The 18,804-nt window shown below is 36.8% G+C and overlaps 1 long non-coding RNA gene across 1 annotated transcript; it reads left to right on the top strand.

The window, feature by feature from the left end:
- Window positions 1-15,990: 15,990 nt before the first annotated feature.
- LOC110938950 lies at window positions 15,991-17,428 on the top strand. The gene is made up of 3 exons (XR_002591842.1): window positions 15,991-16,125; window positions 16,627-16,692; window positions 17,294-17,428. It is a non-coding gene; the product is annotated as an uncharacterized LOC110938950 (long non-coding RNA).
- The last annotated feature ends 1,376 nt before the right edge of the window (window positions 17,429-18,804 follow it).

Raw genomic sequence — 18,804 nt, 5'->3', positions numbered from 1 at the left:
CAGCAGGATTGATGGTGTTTTGGAATGCTTTTCTCAACACCATATCCCCGACTTGGAACTTCCTTATCCTGACATTTTTATTGTAAGCACCAGCCATTCTTTGTTGGTAGCTTGCCATCCTTATCCTAGCCAAATCCCTGATTTCCTCAATAGTATCCAAGTCTTGAGCTAAGATTGCAGCATTCTCTTCAGGATCACGAGTACTTGTTCTAGCAGTTGGAACCACCATTTCTGTTGGGATCACTGCTTCTGCCCCAAATACTAAAGAGAAGGGTGTTTGACCAGTGGCATTCTTGGGAGTTGTTCTATCAGCCCATAGCACATAAGGCAATTCCTCTGCCCATTTCCCCTTCTTGGATCCTAGCTTCTTCTTCAGATTGTTGATGATGATCTTGTTGGATGATTATGCTTGACCATTGGCTTGTGGATGGACTGGTGTTGATGTTATCATCTTAATTCCCCAACTCTCACAAAAGTTAGTGGTTCTGCTCCCAATGAATTGGGAACCATTATCACATACAATTTCAGAGGGAATGCCAAATCTAGTTATAATGTTTCTTTTAATAAAGGATATAACTTCTTTTTCTCTGACTTGGGCAAAAGCTTCAGCTTCTATCCACTTAGAGAAGTAGTCGGTCATGGCGAGCATAAATACTTTTCCACCAGGTGCCTTAGGGAGCTTGCCAACTATATCCATCCCCCATCTCATGAATGGCCAAGAGGATGGTATAGGATGTAGAAATTCAGCTGGTTGATGAAGGATATTGCTGTGTCTTTGACAAGGATCACACTTCTTAGCATATTCTACAGCATCCCATTTCATAGTTGGCCAGTAGTATCCTGTTCTAAGGATCCTTGAGAACAATGCCCTGCCCCCAGTGTGGTTTCCACAATCTCCTTCATGGAAGTCTTTCAATACTTCTTGAATTTCAGGATCCTCGATACATCTTAAATATGGTCCTGCAAGAGATCGTTTATATAGCATATTATTTAAGATTGTGAATTGAGATACCTTAATCCTGAAAGCTTTAGGATTTTCTCCCATAGGAATCTTCCCGTGTTGCAAGTATCTCATGATTGGTGAGATCCATGATCCTGAATAAGATTGAGCTTCTTCACTAGGGATCATTGCAGTATCCTCTTCTATTTCCATGGCCACCTGATTTTCAATAGCAGGAGCTAGGATATGGATGATGGGGATACTTATATCCTCTGGGATCTTCAAGGATGATCCTAGGTTGGCCAATGCATCAGCTTCTGTATTTTCCTCCCTTGGTACCTGTGTTAAACTGAAGGAAACAAAAGAGAGTGCCAATTCTTTGACTATCTCTAAATATTTGGTTAGTTTTTCACCTTTAACAGCATAGGATCCGTTAAAGTGATTGGTGATCAGTAATGAGTCTACATATACTTTAAGATATTTCACCCCCATATCCTTAGCAATTTGCAAGCCAGCAATTAAGGCTTCATATTCAGCCTCATTGTTAGTTGCTTGGAACTCACAGGCTATGGAGTGGGGTATTATGTCCCCCTGTGGCGATTTTAGTAGTATCCCGAGCCCTGTGCCCTTGACATTTGAGGATCCATCAGTGTGTAGTATCCAAGGATCCTTGGTCTCATCCAGCTGCTGGACTTCCAATTCTGCTTCCTTTTGTAGATCACTACTGAAATCAGCCACAAAGTCAGCTAGTGCTTGGGATTTAATGGCTGTTCTAGGCTCATATCTTATATCATGGGCACTAAGCTTTACTGCCCACTTAGCCATTCTTCCGGACATCTCTGGTTTCCTGAGGACATTCTTGATTGGAAAATTAGTTCTAACAACAATAGTGTGGGTTTCAAAATAATGTCTTAACTTAGTTGATGCCATAATTAGTGCAAGAATAAGTTTTTCAAGGTGTGAGTACCTGGATTCGGCATCAAGTAAACTCTTACTTACATAGTAGAGAGGATGTTGTGTTCCTTCGTGATCCTTAACAAGGACTGCACTTACAGCGGTTGAGGATACCGCCAGATACAAGGATAACACATCTCCTTTTCCGGGTTTCATTAATGCTGGTGCTGAGGACATATATTCTTTAAGGGCTTGTAAAGCATTCTCATGCTTTTCAGTCCATTCAAATTTTTTGTTTTTCCTTAGGATATCATAAAATTCTTTACATCTTTCTGAGGATTTTGATATGAACCTGTTTAGGGTTGCTATCCTGCCTGTTAGCCTTTGCACATCCTTAGCATTGGCAGGGGACTTGATATTTACTAGTGCTTTAATTTGCTCCGGGCTTGCTTCGATGCCCCTCTGAGTTACCATATATCCTAGAAATTTACCTGCTTTAACACCAAAGTGGCATTTTGAAGGATTAAGCTTCATGTTATAATTATCAAGGATATCAAATGCTTCCTCCAAGTCCCTTAGGTGATCCTCAGCTTTCTTTGACTTGACTACCATATCATCTATGTATACTTCCATAGTTTGTCCTATTTGATCTTTGAACATCATATTCACCAGCCTTTGATATGTTGCACCTGCATTTCTTAGTCCAAAAGGCATGGCAATATAACAGTATAAACCGGTTGGGGTCATAAAGGCTGTATCCTCTTGGTCAGATGGTTCCATCTGAATTTGTTGGAATCCAGATGATGCATCCATAAAGGTTAACAGTTCATGCCCCGCCGTTGCATCCACCATGGAGTCAATGTGGGGTAATGGGAAAGGATCCTTGGGACATGCCTTATTTAGATCAGTGAAATCGACACATACCCTCCACTTTCCGTTTTTCTTTTGGACAACAACCACATTGGCTAACCATTTTGGATATTTTACCTCTCTGATCATACCTGCTCGAAGTAGTCTCTCTACTTCTTCCTGGATAATGGCATTCCTTTCTGGTGCAAACTTTCTCCTTTTTTGATGAATTGGTTTGATCGACCTGTCAATGCCAAGTTTATGAGTAATAATATCCTTAGATATACCTGTCATATCTTCATGTTTCCATGCCAAGGTAGATTTTCTTCTTTTGAGGAAGGATATTATGTCTTCTTTCAACTCGCCAAGGATCCCTGATCCGATATAGATTTTTGATTCAGGATCACTAGGATCCAAAAGGATTTCGTCCACATCTTGTTCCCTTGCCTCCAAGACACTCCTTGGAGGATACTGTAATTGCTATTGCTCCCTTGGCTTCGAGGTTGGTTTCATGGATGAGGTATAACAATCCTTAGCCTCTTGCTGGTCACTGTCGATCTTGATTATCCCCCATGGGCTAGGGAGTTTCACACATTGATGGTAGGTAGATGGGACTGCTTTCATATCATGTATCCAGGGCCTGCCAAGGATAACATTACAACAAGATAAACAGTCAATGACACAAAATTTTTGATAATTATGTAATCCTTCCACGTAGATTGGGAGTTTAATGTCCCCCAGAGTTTTCTTCGTTTCTCCACTGAATCCCACAAGCACGGAGGATCTTGGTGTGATGTCTGATTCTGGGATACCCATTTTCTTTAGAACATCAAGCTGGATAATGTTTACTGAGCTTCCTCCGTCGATAAGGATCCTGCGGACAAAGTGGTTAGAAATAAAGAGAGTAATAACTAAACTATCATGATGAGGATCCTGGATGTTAATGCGATCATCCTCATCAAAAGTTATCGTTTTTCCTTCCGAGACACTTGATGTTCGAATAGGTCTTTCTCCATTATCCATTTTTGCTTCCTTTACATGCCTTTTGGCTGCCGAGAAGGATGTACCACAAATATCTGATCCTCCGGAAATAAAGTTGATCACTTGTGCATTCGCCGGAGGGGCTGGAGCCTTTTCAGGGATCCTTTCAGGATCCTGAGTCCTTTGCTTTTTTCTTCCCAACAATTCTTTTAGATGTCCCTTGCTTAGCAGATATCCAATCTCTTTTCTTAATGCTATGCATTCTTCAGTTAGATGCCCGAAATCCTCGTGGTATGCACACCACTTTGACTTGTCTTTAGTCTCGGATGGTTTGTCATTCTTTCTAGGCCATCTGGCTTTTTCTCCTAGATTCTGCATTGCAAGGATTAGTTCATGATTGTCAACAGAAAAACAATATTCAGAAATCGGAGGATAATCCTCATCATCCTCTTCTTGGTCAACAGCATGCACGTTCTGGTTGTCATTTCTACGGTAGGATTTGAACTTATTGTTCTTAAAAGAGGATCCTTGTTTTTCCTGTTTTGAGGATCCTACTTGCCTCTCCTGGATCCTCTTGTCATCCTCTAGCCGGATGAACCTGAGTGCCCGAGTTCTTACTTCATCTAGGTTCCTGCATGGTGTCATAACAAGATCATCATAGAACAATGAATCCTTAAGCAATCCCATTTTGAAGGCCTCTACAGCCGTGGCCATATCCAAGTTGGGAATGTCCAAGGATTCTTTACTGAATTTAGTTATATAATCCCTTAATGATTCATTATGACTTTGAGTTATCCTATATAAATCACTAGTTAATCTTTCAAATTTCCTACTACAAGAGAATTGGTTATTGAATAAATTAACTAAATTAGCAAATGAAGTGATAGAGTAAGGGGGAAGACTTAGCAGCCATTTAAGAGCTGATCCAGTAAGGGTGGATCCAAATCCTTTACATAGGCATGCTTCCTTTAACTTTTCTGGGATTGGATTGATCTCCATCCTCTCCCTGTATTGTGCTATGTGCTCCTCAGGATCCGTTGTACCATCATACAGCTTCATAGTAGGGATATGGAACCTTTTGGGTACCTCTGCATCACAAATTGGTGGTGCAAAACGGGATACCTTATGGCTTCCATCTGCAATCTCCGGGATAGGCTTGACTACCCCTGGAACACTTGAGATCATATCCTTCAGCTTCTGTAACTCCCTGGCCATAGCATGATTGATACTTGTATCCTGCACGAATCCATGGTTAGTGGTAAGATAATTATTTAAGGTGTTACCTCCCATCGGGTTCAAGTTAGGAACATTGGGTGTGAATCCATATTGCTGGGATTCTGGGATAATGGATGGACCAGTGGAAGCAATGGTCTGCATTGGAATAAAATCTCCTTGATGGACATCTAGGCTTCCTGTTTGCAAACTCTTTAGGGATCCTGGCATCTGGAAGGATCCTGCTATCTGAGACGATCCTGGAACGAAGGAGGATCCTTGAATCTGGGATGATCCTGGAACAAAGGAGGATCCCTGAGCCTGGGATGATCCTGGAACAAAGGAGGATCCTTGAACCTGGGATGATCCTGGGACAAAGGAGGATCCTATGCTCATGAAGGATCCCAAATGCTGGGCGTAGGATCCCGTCGGTTGAAAATATGATCCTGATGCCTGAGTCATTGTTGCTGGGCTGAAATGCACTCCTCTTGATCCACCCATATATTGAATGTCTGGGACCTCTGGTGGCTGAGAAGTAATCATTGGAGTATCAAAATTCAATGATTTGGGCATTAGTGGGGAATGATCCTCTGCCGTTTTCTTTTGCCTTTTGAGATCTCCGATTTCTCTGAGGATCCTGTCATTAGTTTCATCCTGCTGCTGCATACGATCCCTCATCTGCAAAATCAAAGTAAATATATCACTAGTACTGGGAACAGAAGAAGTAAGAGCAGAAGATGATGGTTTAGAGGAGATAGAAGTTGGTCTCTTCTCAGCATTTTTCTGAGATCCAGCTGGTGGTGGAGGCAAAGGTGGAATGCCAGTAGATGCATTGACTGCCGACATCGCTGTGGATGTATTCTTCAATGATGAAGCCATGTAACTCTTTGAAATGATTTCGAACAGAAAGTTTTCTTATGAATGAAGCACCAATTGCCCCACGGTGGGCGCCAAACTGTTTTGGTCAAAAATCACACAAGGATAATGTAACCAAACTCCAAGTAAACAGGGAATGATGCTTGGTTTGTTGAAAAGGTAAAGGATCACTTTAGTAAGAAATATGCAAGTGACACAAGGATTTATACGAGGAAAAAGCCCTTGATCAATGAATGATCTCCGGCATAAAAAACCTCGGGTGATGGCAACTACCGATCACCAACTTCAATATATCAAAATATGGTTACAACTTCGGATGATAATGAGCTGAGTACAAGGATCACTATCGTAATGTGTGTCTAAGCGTGTGAGAATTGTGTTGTGTGTCTTCCGAATGGGGAAGAGGGTTATATATACAAGTGTGAGTGGCCTATTTTAGGTAAAAAGACTAATAATCAGCTCATTACCCCTTTAGAAATAAAAGTAAATCTAGCCTAAATTATCGCCCTTAAATCATGCCAAGTTTCCATATCCTTCACAACGTTCATCTCTGATTGAGCATATGCCATAGTTGTAAAGACGCGTCCCTTGATTGTGATGCTAAGAGCGGATCCTGCTAGACATTCCTGCAAAATGACATTAAGTTTAATGAATGCAACTGTTAGCATGAGGATCCTATGATGATCCGTGATCCTGATCCTGGAACTCTGCTGAGGATCACTATCTGCCAAAGAAACAAGGATCACTGGTTAGGATCACATGTAAGGATCATGTATTATAAAAATCCAGCCCTAACAGGGATAATGTCCTGAGGTTGCGAAGAAGATTGCATCCTTGGAGGAGGTGGTGGAAGCACCGGACCAGTAGTAGCAGAAGTTGTAGCAGACACAGTGGAGGAGCTCATGTTTGATCTCGAGGCCATTGTAAACAACGTGGCAAAAAGTTTTGAAAACAGAAAGCCGATTAGCGATTTCACAAAAATTTTTAGTAAAGAGAGCACCACTTGCCCCATGGTGGGCGCCAAATTGTTTTGGTCAAAAATTACCTAAGTAATTAAGTGATCAAATTAGTTTTGTGAGGTAGTGTGCTAAGAGAATGTGTTCAAAAATATGTTAATTGAGTTATTTGCAAAAACAGTTTCAGGATACGGCTCAGGATATCGAGCTGTATCTATGATCAAACAATGAGCAAAAAGTAAAGGGGTGACACGAGATGTACGAGGAAAGCCCTTGATCAATCTAGATCTCCAGCATAAAACCTCGGGAGCTGACAATCGCAGCTGCCTTGTTCTTGTTATTACTTCAAACTTCAGGATACAGTGCAGGATGTGGTGCGGATCGACTAAGTGTTACAATATGATTTGGATACAAGTGTGGTGATTGCAGTAAGCTAGAGAGTGAAAGTGTACGAGAGTGTTCGTGAAAAATTATGTGCCTTAAACTGATCCGCCCCCATCTATTTATAGTAAAGATAATGTAACAAACTATCCTAAACTCCCGGGATCCAGCGAATATTCCCACTCGAACGTTGAAGACCAAGTCTTTCGGCTTCAACGGCTTCCTCATAACAAATTCGCCCGAGTCTTAAGGAGAAGAAGTCCTGATGACCGTTAGTAGTTTGCAGCCATTAACCTGCACGTGTTTAATTTACTCAACCTTAGGATATCGCCCAGGATGTTAGCAATATCCTCGTCCAGCATCCTGGTCATAAATAAACAATTAAAAGCGGGATATTAGCCAGGATATGTATACTTAGAAAATGACCCATAACATCAAGGTTTCTTATCTTAGAAATTGTTGTGAAGTTGATCGGAAAGTTCTTGGAGTGTGTGCTTGTTCGAGATCTGGAAAGGAGAAACCCTAATTTAGGGTTTGAAGGAACGTGGAGGTTCTTCTTGTTTCTTTGTCGATTATTTGGATTTGTGATGGTCTCTATAACCCTAGAAGGTTACAGGAAAAACTGACAAGATCTTGTTGTCGTTTCTTCTAATCTGTAACTTGTAGCCCTAGAAGGCTACAATTTTAATCCGCTTTGGAGTTATACGCTCACTATGAGATTGTTCCTTTCCCTTGTTCTTTTATTATTTTTCTTATTACATATTGTTGTTTGTGTCTAGGCATAAATTGTTGTTGGGGTAGTTTGGACCAGTGGTTGATCGAGTCCAAGTGCTACGTGTTGCATTTTGTTGTGCATCATATTTGTTGGTGTGATCTTATTTCTGCTGGTGTCTTATTGTCTTGTGCCTAGGTTACAACTCCTATGTTAAGGCTTGTCCAGACACCCTCGAGTGATGAAGTCCTATATCGCAAACTATATATCAATAGATTTGTTATTATTTTTGCATGTGAGAAAGTTGTTATAACTAAAGTTGTTATAATTTTATGTGACAAGGGGTTCAAGTGTGCAAGTTATAAAGTCCAAGGCTATAGTGTGAAGATGAGAAGTTCTCAAGGGCTAAAGTGAAAGGTTCCAGGGGTTAAAGTGTAAGTATATTTGGAGATGATACTTAAGGTGCACAGTGTTGTTCAAGTCTCGTAAGAGAGTGTGTAATAGTTTTAGGGTTTTCTCAGTTGGTCTCATTCATCAGTTGGTGTGATCTTGTCAGCGGCGTCTCTGAGAATTCATGTATCCTGTTAGATATCGAAAATTGTGCCCATATGCTTTAACGATAAACAATATAGTTACGAAAATGACAAAAATTGTAGTATTTGATAAACAATGCAATTATGATAATGACAAAATCATAGTATTCTAATGAGTTACATACTGTAATAACTAATAAGTTAATAGCTAACCAATCATTCGTGCAGTTCTCCTTGCATTCTTCATAGCAAATTGTTGGATCAACTCTTCACGGATCACAACACAGTTGTCTAGTATGATTAATATATCACGGATCACAAAACAATTGTCTAGTACGATTAATATACAATTTACATCGTTATTTGTAGATTATTGCGATCTACCAATATAGGACAATACTCACTAGTCAATTCAATACGATACACCGTACGCGGATACGGGCAACATGGTTCTGATGTTAGCAACAATTAACAGACGAACAGTTTAACAATTAACACTAAACCGACGAACGAACCTTTTGAGTTCTGAATCTTCTGATCGATGTTCTTGTTCGCGTCTCTGATCGATGTTGTTCTTGTTCACGTCTCTAAATCTTCTGTTTGCAGCAGCCCAGACCCGGCTATTCAGCGAAGTTCTGATGAAGTGATGATGTTTGACTATTCGTTACTCTAATGAGTTTGTTCGTCTCGTCTTTTCAGATTCCAAGAGTCCAGGAAATTGTCATTGTGTGTTATAGTTTTTATTAAAAGCATATTAGTATTCGGCCAATAAACCTAATGTGTAGTGGGCTAAATTATAAACCATTAAAAAGTATTTGATAATGGGCCTATATTGGAAATATTGGAATTGGTATTTGTTTATAATTTTTTTAAAATAACATATATATATATATATATATATATATATATATATATATATATATATATATATATATATATATATATATATATATATATATATATATAGGGTTCCAACGTGAACAACCTTCCAAGAATGAACTGCGTGAACAGATCTGGACCCTTGATTTCCTTAATAACTGAATTAAGTTACATCTTTCCTATTTTAAATTCATTATCCACATTATGTTTTATTTATTAATAAGATAATTATCAAAACAAACAACAAATCACCAGATTTCAATTTTTATTTTTATTTCAAATTTCATCACCAGAATTCAAATTTTGATTTTTAAGATCCACGTAACCTTCATATTTCAACGGTATACACATGTGTACTTAGATATAAATAGAACAGTACACATGTGTACTCAGCATCGTTCATATGTGTAATTAACTACACAATACATACATAGAAACAATACCTGTAAAACTATTTTATAGTTAACAAATTACAAGTTCCATAATGTTTTCCAAACCAAACAAAAAAACACATAAGTACAAGTTTCAGTTTCGTAAAAACAATAAACCCAACATAATTAAAAAAACAAAAAACATAATCTTTTACAACTATTTGCCACGTTGTATGCTGAATCATCCTTATCGACCAAGCAAACAAACATATGTGAATCATCCTTATCGACCTCATACGTGAATCATCCTTATCGACCTTCCATCTCCACTTTTCTCGTTAACGACATCTCCTATATTAGCACAAAAAAACCCAGCAACTAATACTTTGCATAATTCACAAGTGTACATCAACAACCTTACACATTCAATACACAAAAAATTCTGAGATATCACAAAACAGACGTTATACACATGTGTACATTGCGTTAAAATCAGAATACACATGTGTACATCACATTAGAACACAGAGCAAAATCAGAATACACATGTGTACATCGCATCAACTTCAATCTAAATATCTCTACAACATAGAAGAACCTGCGACCCCTTGTGTTTCGTCCACAAACCAAAACCACTCCTCTATATTTTAAGTTCTTTTAAACACACGTTGTATGTCATCTCCTTTATTATAAAAACAAAACAATGTCATCTCCTTTATTATAAAAACAAAACAATCGAACATACTGTTTTGTGCATATATTCTTTTTCTTCCAAACTTTCAGTTGTTATCAATTTTAAACATATTAGTTGATCATTTTCCTTAAAAAAACAAAGGATCAGTACTCATTCATCATCTTCATCTAATTAACTCAACAACTAGTCCTTCTTCTTCATTAGAAAAAGAACATACTAACATACAGTTTGTATAAAACTCCAAGTTTCAATTGGTTTGAACATGGCTGTGTATCGAATGATTTAACAAAAATCAAACAAAAGCAAGAGAAAATTATACCGAAACAGTGGGGACAACTTGAGATGTTCGGGTGAACTCGGTTGCTCCGGTGTAACTCCGACGACGATTGCTTCCTCCTATTTGTTCGATCCGACGATCTAGTGAACTTCACCTGTTTGTTCGATTCAGATCTGAGAAACGATCCAGCGAACTTCACCTGTTGATCGGAAAAACTAGGAAACGAGGAACAGAGTTTTTCGGTGATAAAACGATCCGGCGAACAACCCCTATTTTTTCTTCGATTCTGGTGAAGGTGAGAGAGAAAATTGGATGTTGAAGAAAGTTTGAATATTGATTTGTGAGAGAGAACGAGATTTATGGAATCAATTTAAAATAGAAATTACAGATATACCCTTTTTCATTTAACTAAATGAAAAAAAACTAACCACATATTTACTATCATGCCACTCACTTTAATCTCAAGATCATAAAAATCAAGGGCCCAGATCAGTTCACGCAGTTCACTCTTGGGATTTTGTTCACGTTTGAACATAATCCTATATATATATATATATATATATATATATATATAGTGTGAGGTTCATTGGGGAACACTAAAAAAGTGGGGAACAGTGGGGAACCGACTCAAACGAACTCCGATTAGACTCATTTTAGCGGCGTTGGAACCGGCTCGTCGAACCCTAACTAGGATCTCTTAACCCCAAACCCTAAATCATAACCCCTAAACCCTAAATATATTAGGGTTTGGCTTTTAGGGTTTAGCTTTAAGGTTTAGCTTTAGGGTTTACCTTTAGGGTTTAGAGTTTAGCTTTAGGGTTTAGCTTTAGGTTTAGCCTTTTGGGGTTTAGCTTTTAGGGTTTATAGTTTAGATTTTACGGTTTAGCTTAGGTTTTAGCCTTATTTTTTAGCTTTAGGGTTTAGAGTTTAGGAGTTAGGATTTAGGGTTAAAAGATCTTAGTTAGGGTTCGACGAGCTGGTTCCAACGTCGCTCGAATGAGTCCAATCGGAGTTCGTTTGAGTCGATTCCCCACTGTTCCCCACTTTTTTAGTGTTCCCCAATGAACCTTCCCCTATATATATATATATATAGATATATTGGACAAAGATCCGTTAGGAACCATCTTTTATTGCGAGAACCAATGTGAACACAACCACAAATGCCTAAAAATAGCTAAAAACACACAAATTTTTTTTTAATATTTTTTATAAGAAAATCGATACTTTTAGTAGCCAAAAAAAAAATTTACGTTTTTTTTTTTAAATTTTTTTTGCTACTAAAAGTAGCGATTTTAACATAAAAAATATTAAAAAAATTAGATTTTTTTTAGATTTTTTTAGGTTCTTTGGGGTTTAGTTTTTAGCATTTTAGCTTGGGGGGGGGGTTTAGGTTTTTGGGGGGTGGGGGAGGGGGGTTTAGGTTGTTTTTTTTGGGGGGGGGGGGGGGGGGGCGGGGGGTGGGGGTTAGGTTTTTTTAGCTATTTTAGGTTGTGTTCACATTGGTTCTCGCAATAAAGGTGGTTCTCGCATGAACCTTACCCTATATATAAATATATAAATATATATATATATATATATATATATATATATATATAGGGAATGGATCATGAGAAAACTAGTTTAAATGAGAAAACCAAAACTAACTAAAAAAGCCTTAAAAAACCTAAAAAACATACCAATTTTTTTTTTTTACAATTTTTATAGAAAAATCGCCACTTTTTATTTATGGAATAAAAAATTAAAAAAAAATTTTTGGTTGTACTGCACATGTGCACTAATACGGAAAGCCTAAACCACTTAACCCACCCCCCACCGACACCCCCCAAAAACCTAAACCCCCCACTCTCCCCCCCCCCCAAAACCTAAATTCACCCTCCCACCAAAAGCTTAACCCCCCTCCCCCCCCCACCCCCCAAAAACCTAAACCCCCCCCCCACCCCCCACCCCCCAAAAACCTAAACCCCCCCCCCCACACACACACACCCAAAAACCTAATCCTAATCCTAAACCTCCAAAAAAACTAACCCTAAAAGCTAAACTAAACTCAAAAAGCTAATTTTAAGCATGTAATGCACATTGTAGTACATGTTATATTGCACATGTGCACTACTATAATAATAGTATTGAAAACAAGACGACACCATAAATCTTTTTTTATGTCATAAAAAATATGCTCGAATATACTTGAATGAAAGATAAGAAAATTTGTGATCTTATGGTGCCATTTTTGTTTTAAAATGATAACGTATGGAGAAATGAGAAATGTTTGAAAAGTTATATATTTTTTTGTTTCAATTTTACCCCTCCTTCATTAAAAGTCCCCCCTCCTTCATTAAAAGTCTCCCCCTCCTTTTTAGTGGCTTTTAGTTAGTTTTCTAGTTTTCTCATATATATGTAGTTTTCTCATGATCCTCTCCCTATATATATATATATATATATATATATATATATATATATATATATATATATATATATATGGGAAGGTTCATTTGAGAAGAAAAATTAATTAAGAAGAAAAAGAACAAAGGGTAAAATTGTAAAACATCAAATACTTTTTTCCATCTTATTTATTATTATCTTTGACTAATGAATTAGTCTTAAATACTATCATTCTCCACAATAAAAATTTTTGCCTACACACATCAAAATTTGTTCTACACATTTCGAAATTTATCCTACACATATCGAAATTTATCCTACACATATTTAAATTTATCCTACGCAACCCATAATTTATCCTACACGCCTAGTACTTTATCCTACACTCTATATTAATTTTTTTGATTTTTTGACCAAATATATATTTTGAAAAATAAATTACAAATTTAATGTAGTTAGTTATTAAAAAGGATGACTACAAATTAATGATCTATTTAAGTTTACAAATATACCCTTATATTAAAATTAAATGCAAATATTAAATGAAGTAAAATGAAGCATTCTTATTCGTTGAAACTTCTTACAAAAAATTTCTTCTCATTTGAACTCTCTACTATATATATATATATATATATATATATATATATATATATATATATATATATCGAAATCTTTTTTAAATCCTGTGCCTCTCAAAATCACGGGCTTTATGCTTAAGTCCTCCCTGTGCACCATCTTAGCCGGCCCTGGATCTTGTGATCCAGAGATCTTGTTAACTTAGTATTGATTGTATTTGTTCTTGATCATTCAACAGATTATGCTAATCTGTTGAATTTGATCTTTTATTACATAGATCTCGTTATTGTGAGATCTAGGTTTGGTTGAGTGTTTTCAGGGTTGGTTAAGTTAATAAAAGATTTGTTCACCATTTTGTCGCTACATCTTGTATTCTTTATTGATTTACCATTTTCTACACGATGTTATCTTTATCTCTAATCTTCAAGTTATTTTCACTTTGCTCCGATCTTGTTTGTTACTTTTGAACTAACCCCTTTCTTTTCATTTAACCTTTTGATTTATTTTATATTTGTTATGTTTTGTTTTTCAAATTTTAAAAATCACCAATCTATTCTATCTATCTATACTTTCTATAAAAGGAGAAATCCAAGTGACATAAGAAAAACTGATGTGTCAGCCAGAGAGGGTGTCCAACAAGGCTTTTCTTATCTCATTATTACATCATAAAGTCTAATATATAAATCAATTTAAAATACATTTAATGTTCTATCGAACCACTGCCTTGTGTATTCAAGTGTTAAAGGTCTGGCCCACATTCCAAAGGGAAAACCACTGCCCATCTACAAGAAAGTAGCAGATGGTTCCTTTGGTAAACGTATATCTAGCAGCAGATGTGGCTAAATTGCAGGTAACTTGAATTTTAAAATGCATGGGGATATGTAATTTTCAATTAATGCATGTCACTCGCCAATAAACATCTGTTGAGATTCAAAATTCTGGCTCCACATTCAAAATTCAAAATTCAAACCATATATTCTAACCCTATAAATAAGGGTTAATAATCTGGCTCCACATTCAAATCTCTCCCGCTCACATCTATGAGCGTGTCTCTCCCTCTCAAATGCATATTTCTCGTGATTCAGCCGCTAATCTCCGATTACACTTCTTTGTTCGAATGTTTGGTGATTATGTTTACATGTTATCGTTCCAGTATCATTGTTCCAACATCGTCGTTTCAATGAACTTTCCCATCACACATCAACCTTTCAGTATCGATGTTGCAGTATCATTGTTGCAACATCGTGAATAGTTGCATACTTGCATGTGATATCTTCTTCGATGGGAGACTTCCATGGTTTTATAGAAAGTATATATAGATTCGTGCAATATCGTGAAAAGTCAGATGTAGTACAACAGTTCTATTTTGCCCTTTGCATGTTAGGTTTGTTTCTTATTTTGATTAACTGTTGATGATGTTGAGAGTTTTTATAGACAATGAAATTTTAGAATATTTAAGATGCATGTTTATATTATTAAAATGAGCTGTTACATAGAAAAATACAAATTTAAAGAAATATTTATAAAGGATTACACGCTAGAGTTAACACTTGCTAGGATTTCATAGACTCTGGCTTTTCTCCATGTGATTTCATGTTCTCTTTTGATTTTCAGGTCAGTTAGCATATTGCAGATTTTCTGATCCTGTTTTAGAAGTTGTGTCAGAAACTCCTCTGCATTCTTCTGGAAATCTGATGGAGGAGAGTGGAGGACTTCATCGAGCAATGCTATGTTGTTCCAGGTTTTGTTGTAATTAGTGTCATTTATTATGTCGACTTTCCTGCTTAGTTCTTCGTCTGTTCTTTGTTCTTTGAGTGACCACATGGAGAAGTGTGTTTTAACATTGCTGGTGTCTGACCAGTGGTAGAAGCTGAAGTTTGCCATGTAGATTTTTTGTTGGTTTTCTGATTTGGAACAATTTTTGATAGAAAGTGATTTGTAGGACAATTTGTTGATGTTTTGAATCAAAAGTAATCATCGGTCTTTTATAGAGTTTAAAAACGCGTCTACATGGTAAATGAAGAGTTTAACTGTAATTGTGATAATCTGCTTTAGTTCTTTGAACTTCGAAATTTTGTCCCTTGAGTTTCTTGGTATTTAATTTTACAGTTTTCCCATAAGTTGGGGTTTGGAAAGGTGTTTGCATTAAAAGATTGCTGTTTTGAAATATACATTAATTAATATGTTTATATTAAATGTACACGTTTTCATAATACCAAATTTCAGTATATAAACTGTAACACCCGAAAATATAAACCCTCATATTAGAAAATACAAAGAAATTAATAAACAAGAATTTACCAACTAGGTACTTAACCTAGTTAAAAAATTTAGTCTTGAAATAAACTTATAATATGGTTAAAACACTTAACTTAGAGGAAATGGTAGTTAAGGGACTGAACTTGTCAAAATTGAAACTTGAATACTAATTAGTGAACAAAACACCAAAACTCACCCATCTTGGGTGGACATCGATCGAACAGAGAGAGAGAGGGGCGACCAGGAGAAATTCCAAACCCTAAAATCTCAATAATCTTGCAACTTGAAGGATTAATCCAAGTAAAAATCAAGAATTGAGCCTAGAATCATAATCCTCATCACAAGAGGATTGTAAGGTATGTAAAATTAGTGAAATCCCTTAACTTGAATTTCTCATGATGTTGTGAAATCTGGAAAATTGATGTTGCATGAGTGTTATTTGGTTAGTTTAGAATCTATTTGGTGTTTAGAGGTTAGACTCAACCAATTACATGTGAAATCATGACCAAATTCAGAAAAAACTCCATGAACACCTTGAAGGTGGGTGATGATGATGAATTCTAGGGTTCTTAGTGGGTATTCTAGTAAAATTCGACCTTAGAAGATAGTTCCAGAAAAGATGTGATGTTTACATGATATATGATGGCTTAATTGAAGTTAAGTTAACTACTAAGCAATCCATAAACATGAATATGAATAATATAGAAATTCTGCCCTCTTGATGTTTGTAGAAATGCCTCAAAGAAGGCTGACAAATAGAAATTTGAAGCTTTAACGCTTAATTAAGATGTTTCGGTATATTATGCGAAATGATGTCTAAGAGGGTTCTAAACATGTCTTGTAAATGAACTCTATAGGACAAGATACCGGGACGTCGAGCGGACAAGCCGGTGGTGATTCTCGTTTGAAGGGCGTGCGCCAAGGTATGTAACATGACTCGTTACATTTTGTGAATTTAGATCATTGTAGTTGATTATCAAAGTTTCTAGTTATTTTGAATTGAAGCGAAGGCATTGTTGAATTGAATACTTGTTTGAATAACGAATTAAACTCGTTGGTAGTTGTCATAAAGGAAGGAATTCCATAGACAAGCCAAACGGGTCAAATAATCAAGTAAAACATGATCTACATTCCAAACATGATAAATTAATGTATGTAGTGGTTATATTATGATGTACTAGAAATATCAGACTTTTACTACATTGATAATGCAGAATGTTGAAACCCGAGAGTTGGGATTTTGGTTGAAATGCTCAAACCAAACAAAAACATGAATTCCCAGGTACTACCGTAATTTACGGTGTCACCGTAAATTAAGGTAGAGACCAATGATTTACGGTGGTTTTCTACTGTGTTACGGTGGATCCAGGAATTTCCAGCACTCACCGTAATTTACGGTGGCACCGTAAATTACGGTGGAGCCTGGAAAAACTTATATATTTTTGTTGTTTCAAAGTGATGTTAAACCTTGAAATCTTATCATTTATAAACGTCATAGCTAATGACTTATTTGTTGATTCATAGGTAATTAGGAGGTCACATGGATGGCGATCAAGCGACTTGATGATGAACCGAACACTCCACTTCGAAGCTTCCGCTATGTTTGAACTTGTTAATTTGTTGTTCTTTGGTTGTAAACAAATTCTTAAACGACTTAGTACGTTCTATCTTAGTCCTTAGTAGACTAAGAAGTGTAACATTTTTGAAACTTATGTTAAGTTATTATCTTTTGGTATAAAATAGCTATTAATTCTAGTTTAAATATAAGGGTGTAACAAGTTGGTAATCAGAGCCACAGGTTGTCAATAAGTGTTCGGTTCAAGCTTGATCGACCATCCGGTAAGAACTAATTTCTGTTAATAAATTTTATATTACGTAAAGAATGAGAAATGAACAAATATGCATGAAAAGAGCAAGTAAGCCCATTTAAATACAAGAAATCAAAAGCAAGAACGATCAAATCAAGTTGTGAACTTGATTGAATCAAAAGCAAGAACGATCAAATCAAGTTGTGAACTTGATTGAATCAAAAGCAAGAACGATCAAATCAAGTCGTGGACTTGATTGAAATAAAGCAAGAGCAATTAAATCAAGTCATGAACTTGATTGAATCAAACAAGAACATCATGTGTTATAAATGGAATGTTTTAACAACTTGTGTAAACATTTCAGAAATAGAGATGGCTGATAAAGGTAATGATGATGCGGTGCCAAGATTCACCGAACAAGTGAGGGAGGCGATTGCCGAAGAGGTTGGAAAGGCAATCGAAAACAGTCTGACTGGCTTCATTGATAGAATTCAAAACACAGTTCTATCAATGGTAGAGGATAGAATCAAGAAATTAGAAGACGACTCAAAACTTGAAAAGGAAAAACATGGAGGACGGAAACCTTGTTCATACAAGGAATTCATGGCTTGTAAACCACCGATATACAATGGGGAGGTTGACCCAATAGTGTGCCAAAGATGGCTAAGTGATATCGAAGGGGTATTCGAGAGGACCCATTGTGATGTAGATGACTATGTAGCCTATGGTACGGGTCAACTAAGAAATCAAGCAAAAGATTGGTGGGATAACAAGAAGAGAGAGATCGGTATTGAAGCTGTCAAGGTCATGACTTGGGATGAATTCAAGACGCCATTTCTGAAGCATCATAGCCCCAAAGCGGTTATGAATAAAATCAAGGAAGAATTCATGCAGCTCAGGCACAAAAACGAGACCATAGACAAGATCACGGCAACGTTTATGGACAAAATGAAGTTTTGTGACGATCTAGTGACGAACGAAGAACAAAAGATATACTACTATCATAACATGTTGAGTGCCGAGTATAGGGAGTTTATCACCCCTTCCAAATACGAGACCCTTACCGAGATTATAAATGCTGCTCGGGAAAGGGAAATTGAGCTGAAAAAGAGTATCGAAAGGGGTGAACGGAGAGCACATGATGTAAATCCCAGCCCTACTAAAAAGGCACGAACAAGTGAGAGCTCAAGGAAACCTGATACGAAAGGCGGGTCACCGAGTTGCAGA

This window comes from Helianthus annuus, chromosome 5 (assembly GCF_002127325.2).
Source record: "Helianthus annuus cultivar XRQ/B chromosome 5, HanXRQr2.0-SUNRISE, whole genome shotgun sequence".
Classification (NCBI taxonomy): domain Eukaryota; kingdom Viridiplantae; phylum Streptophyta; class Magnoliopsida; order Asterales; family Asteraceae; genus Helianthus; species Helianthus annuus.
Note: the sequence above shows the minus strand (reverse complement) of the source record. Positions and strands in the feature narration are given on the sequence as shown.